This window comes from Borostomias antarcticus (genome assembly GCF_949987555.1).
Source record: "Borostomias antarcticus genome assembly, contig: scaffold_200, whole genome shotgun sequence".
In the NCBI taxonomy this organism is placed as follows: Eukaryota; Metazoa; Chordata; class Actinopteri; order Stomiiformes; family Stomiidae; genus Borostomias; species Borostomias antarcticus.
Window position 1 is genome coordinate 110001 of NW_028176451.1, and position 10000 is coordinate 120000.

Below are 10000 nucleotides of genomic sequence, written 5' to 3' on the forward strand. Positions count from 1 at the left end.
CAACAACAACAGGTCTGTTATAAAGAGAACCAGCACCTGAGAACAACAACAACAGGTCTGTTTATAAAGAGAACCAGCACCTGAGAACAACAACAACAGGTCTGTTATAAAGAGAACCAGCACCTGAGAACAACAACAACAACAGGTCTGTTTATAAAGAGAACCAGCACCTGAGAACAACAACAACAGGTCTGTTATAAAGAGAACCAGCACCTGAGAACAACAACAACAGGTCTGTTTATAAAGAGAACCAGCACCTGAGAACAACAACAGGTCTGTTTATAAAGGTGGGGTAGGTAGTATCAGTGTTAAAGGTGGGGTAGGTAGTATCAGTGCTAAAGGTGGGGTAGGTAGTATCAGTGTTAAAGGTGGGGTAGGTAGTATCAGTGTTAAAGGTGGGGTAGGTGGTATCAGTGTTAAAGGTGGGATAGGTAGTTTGCTTTTGTCTTTATTTGGTAAAATTGGCATAATATCCTTTCAGCTATAAGTAACAGAAGTGCTCTGAGAATAAACTTGGATCTCCGTGTTTACCGCTGCCTCTGTATTTTGGATTCAAAGAATGCACCGCGCCAGAATGTATTGACCAATCAGGGTCTCTATCTCGCCACACCTACCAGTCATGTTTGGAGGGAGGGACTACATCATGATTGACAGGAGGGAGGGGCGGGTTCTTTTGAAAAAGATGACCAATTGGAGGCCTTGTTGACGTCAAACTATCTATCAAACTCCGGGACTAGGAGAACGCGTGTTTAAAAAGGTAAATGGACTGAACTTATATAGCGCTTTACAATGAAGGCCTCTCATTCACCCATTCACACCAATGGCGGCAGCTGCCATTAAAGGTGCTAGTCTGCTCACTGGGAGCAAAAAGGTACATCTGAGAGGGATGGACAGGATCTACTCAGGGTTGAGGGTCAGAACAGACTGGACAGAAAGGTAGCGGTCAGGAGAATAGTGATTGAAGCGTCAGTGGTTCGAATCCCAGCTCCGACTGTCCACATGTCGAAGTGTCCTTGAGCAAGACACCTAACCCCAAATTGCTCCCAATGAGCAGGTTAGCACCTTGCATGGAAGCTACCGCCATTGGTGTGTGAATGTGTGTGTGAATGGGTGAATGAGAGGCCATTGTAAAGCGCTTTGAGTGCCGCTAAGGTGGAAAAGCGCTATATAAGTGCAGTCTATTTACCATTTATCCATTTAACAATGGCAGGGGTGAAAACTAACTTTTTGGCTCACGGTGAGTCACCTGCCAAGGGGACTGTAGATGCAAAAAATCTACCGGCCAAGTATATATATTTTTCCAGATAGCCTTCTGAAATCTAGTCACCAATTGGACATTTTCCCTGCATTTGGCCTGTGGCAGGTGTTAATTTTCAGCCCTGAACATGGATGAGTACACGGAGACCAGGTACGACCAGAGCCGGCAGCCAGGTACATTGACACCAGTCACCCGTCAATATGTTCCCCACAGCTGCAACAGATTCCTGGAACACGCAGATGGACCTGACCAGTAGAAGGTGACTGAGTCCCTCCCTTGGCCTGCCTCTCTCTCTGGGTTCTGGAGAGACTATTTTTTAGAAGAGTCCGTTTGGAGCAGCCTTGGGTCCAGTACCAAGCCCTCACATTCACACTCAGTACACCGTCTGGTCCAGCACCATCATGACCTGCTACCAGGCCTCTTTAACTCGTCTAGTCATGACGTAGCTCCCTTACTTGGACGGCGCACTGGGGTCACCCTCTTGCTGGGTCTGTACATTGCTGACCAGCTCAAAGGTGAAAGGTCGCGCACAAGAGTCCCTCTTGACAGGCTTCACACTCTGGCTGGAGGAGCTGGACAGGGAGATGCTGCCCTCTGCTGGCTGGGAGGAGAAGGAGAGGAAGGAGGGAGGGAGGAGAGAGGATGAGGGAAAGAGAGTTTAGAGAGAGAGAGAGAGAGAGAGAGAGAGAGAGAGAGAGAGAGAGAGAGAGAGAGAGGTCAGCATACACACTATCTAGTACGTCAGCCTAGAGGAGAACTACGCTTTCAGGTCCGTCCCATGTTGTCTGTCTCAGAACAGCCAAACAAAAACAAACAAACACAATTTCCAAGAACAGTGTCATCTCAAGAACTCCAATAAAACTTTTCATTTAAAAAAGCAGTGCTCTGCCACGCCCACCTTGTTGCCCTGGTCGTTAGGGTGGTTCCAGTAGGACAGCTGACCCCCTTCCAGGACCAGGAAACGACGGTGCCACGCCCCAAACCCCTTTATCACCTCAAACATGGTCTGCAGAGACGGGGAGAGGTAGAGAAGGACAGAAGGAACCAAAAAAGAGAGAAAGCAAGAGAGAGCACAAAAAACAGATGAAGACGGAGGAATACATGTTGTCCTGGTAAACTAGGAGGTAAATAGATTGGATTGCACATATATAACGCTTTTATCCAAAGTGCTTTACAATGGCCTCTCATTCACCCATTCACACACACATTCACACAGCAATGGCGGTAGCTGCCATGCAAGGTGCTAGCCTGCTCATTGGGAGCAATTTGGGGTTAGGTGTCTTGCTCAAGGACACTTCGACATATAGACAGGAGGAGGCGGGATTCGAACCGCCGACCCTGTGGTCATTGGACGACCCGCTCTACCAACTGAGACACACGCCCATAGAGGTCTGTGTAGTGAGTGGGTCCTCACCAGGAAGCCGTGGTGCTGGACGCTAGAGTGTCCCTCGCTGTCCAGGCGCAGGTAGACGCTGCCCTCCAGGGGGGACAGGAAGGGGACCTGGGGAGGCGGAGTCACACGGTCACAGAGCTGCACACTCACACGGGTTCAGAGCACACACACACACACTCAGACACACTCAGACACACTCAGACACACTCAGACACACTCAGACACACACACACACACACACACACACACTCAGACACACACACACACACACACACACACACACACACCACTCAAACAAACACACACGTTAATTGCACTAAAACAGCACACAACCTTCAGCATGCAGTCTCATTGAAGCACATTTCTGGGGGAGGTAACCACACTCAAAGCTGCATGCTGGTCCTCCACAAAGAGAGAGAAGAGAGCAGTGAAAAGAGAGACCAAGTGAAGAAGGAGTGAAACCTTTTCCTGAAACTCATCTCCCAGGAGTCTCCTGATTTTGCCTTCAAACTTCATCTGAGTGGAGGGAGAGAGAGAGAGAGAGAGAGAGAGAGAGAAGAGAGAGCGAGAGAGAGCAGGAAGGGAGAAACCAATTACATCACCACTGACCCCGCCCAGGTGGTCTTAACACAGGGTGAAAAACAGCCAACAACCATGAGGAAAGAGGATCAGAGCACTGGGCTTCTCTGCACAACAGAATGGGTTGAAAGGTCCCCAAAATGGCCGTGCTCGAGCCCACCTGACAGTGAGTGGGTGGATCAACAGTGCCGGCTGCCCAGGTGATTAAACAGTCAGGTGTGCAGCTGGTCTACCAGCCAGCCTCTCAGAGAAGGAGTGCTGATCTAGGCATTACTGATCCCAGACCAGCCATCTCTCTACTGAGAGACCTGAGGTGTTGTGTTTTATGAATAAAATACTATTTTTCCAGTCATATTCCTCATTCAAGTTTGGCAAAGAATATTGTTAAAATATTGGATCTATATCATAAACCCCATATTGTGTATTGTATCGGGAGATGAATGTATCATCACACCCCACTATGTGGCAGATCTCTGTTTAATCAATCCAGTTGATTTACGGATCAGTTATTCTAACTGCATGGGGCCTGGCTGAGTAGGATCAGGAAGGATCAAAAATCAATACAATCAATACCAATCAATACGATGTTCTTCATAAAGCACATTCTATACAAAGAACACAACTGCTCTTCACAAAACAGTTGAAGGAAAAAGGAGAAAAAGTGATGATTCTATGGACTATGAGATCCATGCACCCGTCTTACCTTCCCTTCTCTGGGTGAGCTGCTGCACCCTGGAGCGGACAGACAGGGGGGCAGGGGTGTCTGCTTTGACCTCCAGCTCCCGGCACCGACCCCAGGCAGAGGAGGAGGAGGAGGAAGGCTGGGGGCTGCAGTTCTCCTGGCCCAACACCTCCAGGCGCCGGCGTTTCCCATCTTTCACTTCAGAGACACACAAACAAATAAACACACACGCGCACACACAGAACATCAGGGGCAACGGCAGCATTAAAACCATGTCAGACGGAAAGTGACACAGGTCCATGCACACACTTTGAATGAAGGCCTATAGTGAATGATCACGGACAGCGGATATCGCCACTGTGTTGCTGGCCTTTCCCTCCAACTGTGACTGAATGTTGTGTGTGTTATATTTGACAACTAAAATCTGTATGCAAATATCCAGTGACACCCACCCACCCACCCACCCCACCCACCCACCCACCCACAACACCCACACCACCCACCCACCCCACCCACACACACCACCCACACCACCCACACCACCCACCCACACCACCGCCTGGGGACAAAGACGCCCTCACCAGAAGACAAGGGGACATTGTCCTCGGTGTCAGAGAGAGGTTCTCGCTGTCTCTTCCCAGAGCTGTCCTCTCCATCCATCATGACACTGGGTGCTGCTGGGAACAAAGAAACACAACTTTATCTTATAAGCTAGCAGGCCAGGTCAGATATGAGCCAGCCATTAGCCACGCCCTAGCTAGCTATCATGCACTTAGCTAAGCTAACCTGGCTAACGAGCTTCTCCCTCTCCTCATCCTAACTAGCTCGTAGCAGGCTAACAGCCTAGCCTAGCTAGCCAACTCACTGGCATCAGCGCCATGATGATCTAATCACTGTAGCTATGAGTGAGCATGTTAATATAGTAACAGGTTTCCAATCTGGCTACACGACAGCTGGTTGACGAGACACAGAATTAAACCAAAGTGTCTGAAACCAGTCACTCAGAATGAGGTCGTGAGCTCGAGAGGGAAGCGCGAGCACTGTTAGTTAGCCCTGACTAGCATGGTGCTAGCTCTATTCACACTCTAGCTAACTTACTAACTAACTAACTAGCTTGTTTCTCTCTTCCTACCTCAACAGGAATGTGGTTAGCTCGCTAGATAGGTATTATAAGACCAGAAGTCAGAGAAGTGATCCGTGTTGTTGATCCGCTCTGTCCTCTCTTCCCTCACACTTTGAATTTCAGCGGGTTCTTCTTCTTCTTCTTCTTCTTCCTTGGGTTTTATGGCGAATCGCAAGCAGCTTAAAGGTGCATACCGCCACCTACTGGACAAGAGTGTGCATCATCATGTCATCATCCTAGTGCTCACAGACTAGTCTGCCCCACAACCGTGTTTACTACAGTCTGCCCCACAACCGTGTTTACTACAGTCTGCCCCACAACCGTGTGTCACCCAAGAAAGTAAATAGAGCTTTCCTGCAGATTCCTACCCCCTCCCCCCCCCCCCCCCGTGGTTCTCTGTAGCCTCCGACCCATGGATGTATTAATAGAACCTTCTTCTTCTTCTCTGTGTTAATGGCGGATCGCAAGCCAATGTGTAGCTGCTGCAGAACAACTCAGAATGACTGACAGGGCCAAACAGAGGACGATCTTGAAAGCATCCAGACTACAGTACTACTACATCCCTACAGTACTACTACATCCCTACAGTACTACTACATCCCTACAGTACTACTACATCCCTACAGCTCTACTACATCCCTACAGTACTACTACATCCCTCTACAGTACTACTACATCCCTACAGTACTACTACATCCCTACAGTACTACTACATCCCTACAGTACTACTACATCCCTACATCCCAGCTCTACAGTACTACTACATCCCTACATAACTACTACATCCCTACAGTACTACTACATCCCTACAGTACTACTACATCCCTACAGAACTACTACATCCCTACAGAACTACTACATCCCTACAGTACTACTACATCCCTACAGTACTACTACATCCCTACAGAACTACTACATCCCTACAGAACTACTACATCCCTACAGTACTACTACATCCCTACAGAACTACTACATCCCTACAGTACTACTACATCCCTACAGTACTACTACATCCCTACATCCCTACAGTACTACTACATCCCTACAGTACTACTACATCCCTACAGTACTACTACATCCCTACATCCCTACATCCCTACAGTACTACTACATCCCTACAGTACTACTACATCCCTACAGTACTACTACATCCCTACATCCCTACAGTACTACTACATCCCTACAGTACTACTACATCCCTACAGTACTACTACATCTCTACAGTACTACTACATCCCTACAGTACTACTACATCCCTACATCCCAGCTCTACAGTACTACTACATCCCTACATCCCAGCTCTACAGTACTACTACATCCCTACAGTACTACTACATCCCTACAGTACTACTACATCCCTACATCCCTACAGTACTACTACATCCCTACAGTACTACTACATCCCTACAGTACTACTACATCCCTACAGTACTACTACATCTCTACAGTACTACTACATCCCTACAGAACTACTACATCCCTACAGTACTACTACATCCCTACATCCCAGCTCTACAGTACTACTACATCCCTACATCCCTACATCCCTACAGTACTACTACATCCCTACAGTACTACTACATCCCTACATCCCTACAGTACTACTACATCCCTACAGTACTACTACATCCCTACATCCCTACAGTACTACTACATCCCTACAGAACTACTACATCCCTACAGTACTACTACATCCCTACAGTACTACTACATCCCTACAGTACTACTACATCCCTACATCCCTACAGTACTACTACATCCCTACAGTACTACTACATCCCTACATCCCTACAGTACTACTACATCCCTACATCCCTACAGTACTACTACATCCCTACAGTACTACTACATCCCTACATCCCAGCTCTACAGTACTACTACATCCCTACAGTACTACTACATCCCTACAGTACTACTACATCCCTACAGAACTACTACATCCCTACAGAACTACTACATCCCTACAGTACTACTACATCCCTACAGTACTACTACATCCCTACAGAACTACTACATCCCTACAGTACTACTACATCCCTACAGTACTACTACATCCCTACATCCCAGCTCTACAGTACTACTACATCCCTACATCCCAGCTCTACAGTACTACTACATCCCTACATCCCAGCTCTACAGTACTACTACATCCCTACAGTACTACTACATCCCTACAGTACTACTACATCCCTACAGAACTACTACATCCCTACAGTACTACTACATCCCTACATCCCTACATCCCTACAGTACTACTACATCCCTACAGTACTACTACATCCCTACAGAACTACTACATCCCTACAGTACTACTACATCCCTACAGTACTACTACATCCCTACAGAACTACTACATCCCTACAGAACTTGTCACGATGCTGACTTAAGAGTACTGAGTTTAAGTACAGGACGCTGAGCATAGGAGCCAAAAACAAACTTGCTTTAATCCAAAAGAAGGTCCCACAAAGGGTAACAAAGGTACAGGAGTCTCCTAGAAACATATGAGGCTCGAATGCATGGCAAAACACAGACACCTCTTAAATACAGGTGCATGCAATCAGCAACCAAACAGGTGAACCCACTTAGGGTGAGCCAAGCCCAAATCAGTCCACAAAATCCAAGTACGGTGCACTCTGCCGCCATCTGCTGGACATCTTGGGACACTATGGCGCAGTGCTGACAGTGCCCCCCTCCCGACGACCACCTCCAGGTGGGCCAGGTTTGAGAGGGTGGGCGCGGTGAAAGGCGCGGATGAGGCCAGGATCCAGGACGTGCCGGGAGGGCACCCATGAGCGCTCCTCCGGGCCGTAGCCCTCCCAGTCTATCAGGTACTGGAGGCCCCGCCCCCACCGCCGGGAATCCAGCAGCCTCCGGACGGTGTAGACCGGGCCACCAGCGATGACCCGCGGAGGGGGCGGCAGCGGGGCAGGCCTGGACAAGGGTGAGGAGAATAGAGGTTTCAATAAGGAGACATGGAACACCGGTCTCACCCGGAGAGTCCTAGGAAGTTTGAGTTTGTAAGCCACCGGGTTAACCCTCCTCTCCACAGGAAACGGGCCGATGAACCGGGGAGTGAACTTGGTGGCTGTGCGCAGAGGCAGGTTCTTGGTGGAGAGCCACACTTTCTGTCCAGGGCGGAACGTCGGGGTAGGCCGTCTCCTGCGATTGGCCTGGATTCGATGGCGTTCGGTGGTGCGCGTAAGCGCAGCACGGGCCTTTTTCCAGGCCTGGCGGCACCTGGCCACAGCAGCATCCGCAGAGGGGACCGCAGACTCGGACTGTTGAGAGGGAAAAAACGGTGGGACAAATCCATACTGAACCTCAAAAGGGGACATACCGGTGGATGACCCACTCAGTTGGTTGTGGGCGATTTCAGCCCACACCAGCTTCCGACTCCAGGCACCCGGATTGGATGAGACCATACAGCGCAAGTATTTCTCCAGTTCCTGGTTCACACGTTCCGTCTGTCCATTACTCTCGGGATGATAGCCTGAAGAAAGACTGACAGATGTTTCAAACAAGGACCAAAATGCACACCAATACTTGGACATGAATTGGGGGCCTCTATCAGAGACAATGTCACTTGGGATGCCATGGTAACGCACCACCTCCCGGACCACCACATCGGCGGTTTCCTTCGCTGAAGGCAGCTTAGGTAAAGGGACAAAGTGGGCAGCTTTAGAGAACCGGTCCACGATTACAAAAATCACAGTGTTGCCATCAGAAGGTGGTAGGCCTGTGATGAAATCCATCGAAATGTGGGACCATGGTCGATATGGGACCGGCAGGGGGTGAAGCAGGCCTGCCGGGGCTTGGTTCCCTGACTTCTGTGTAGCACAGACTGTACATGCGTGGACATATTCCTCAATGTCGCTTCTCATGCGCGGCCACCAAAAGTGGCGGCTAACTAGCTCTACCGTGCGGGCAGTCCCCGGATGCCCCGTCACTGGTGAGTCATGCCCCCACTGTAGAACATCAGAGCGGGCGTTGAGTGGGACATACAGATGGCCCAGGGGTACTCCACCAGGACCCGGATCCTCCTCTTGCGCACGCCGGATGGCGTCCTCCAGGGCAAGCGTCACCTGTCCCACCACACAGCTGGGGGGAATGATGCACTCGGGGACAGGGTCAGTAACATCAATGTCATACTGTCGTGATAAGGCATCAGCCTTGGCGTTCTTGGTTCCGGGGCGAAACGTGATGATAAACCTGAATCGGGTGAAAAACAGAGCCCACCTGGCTTGTCGGGGGTTCAGGCGTTTGGCTCCACGGATGTACTGGAGGTTCTTATGATCCGTGATGACAGTGAATGGGTGGCGTGCTCCTTCTAGCCAGTGTCTCCATTCCTCAAGCGCCCGTAGGATGGCCAACAGCTCCCTGTCACCGGCGTCGTAGTTCCTTTCAGCGTCACTGAGCTTGCGAGAGAAAAAGGCACACGGGTGAGTCTTATTGTCCATACCTGACTTCTGGGAAAGCACGGCTCCAACTCCAGAACCGGACGCGTCCACCTCCAATACAAACGGTAGGGTAGGGTCAGGATGCCTCAGCAGGGGAGCCGACGTGAACTGAGCCTTGAGGTGCTCGAATGCCGCTTGTGCCTCTGGGGTCCATCTGAGTTTGGTCGGTGCTCCACGGGTCACTGCTGTGATGGGTGCTACAATGGAGCTGAAACCTCGGATGAAACGACGATAGAAGTTAGCAAATCCCACAAAACGTTGTACCTGTTTGAGAGTGGTAGGAACCGGCCAGTCCAGTACTGCTTGCACCCTGGATTGGTCCATGATCACACCGTCAGGGGAGATGACATACCCCAAAAAGGAGGTGCGTGTAACATGGAACTCACACTTCTCTAGTTTGACAAACAGCTGATTGTCCAGTAACCGCTGTAGGACCTGCCGGACGTGCTGACGATGTTCTGTAAGGGACTTGGAGAAGATGAGCACATCATCGAGGTAAACAAACACA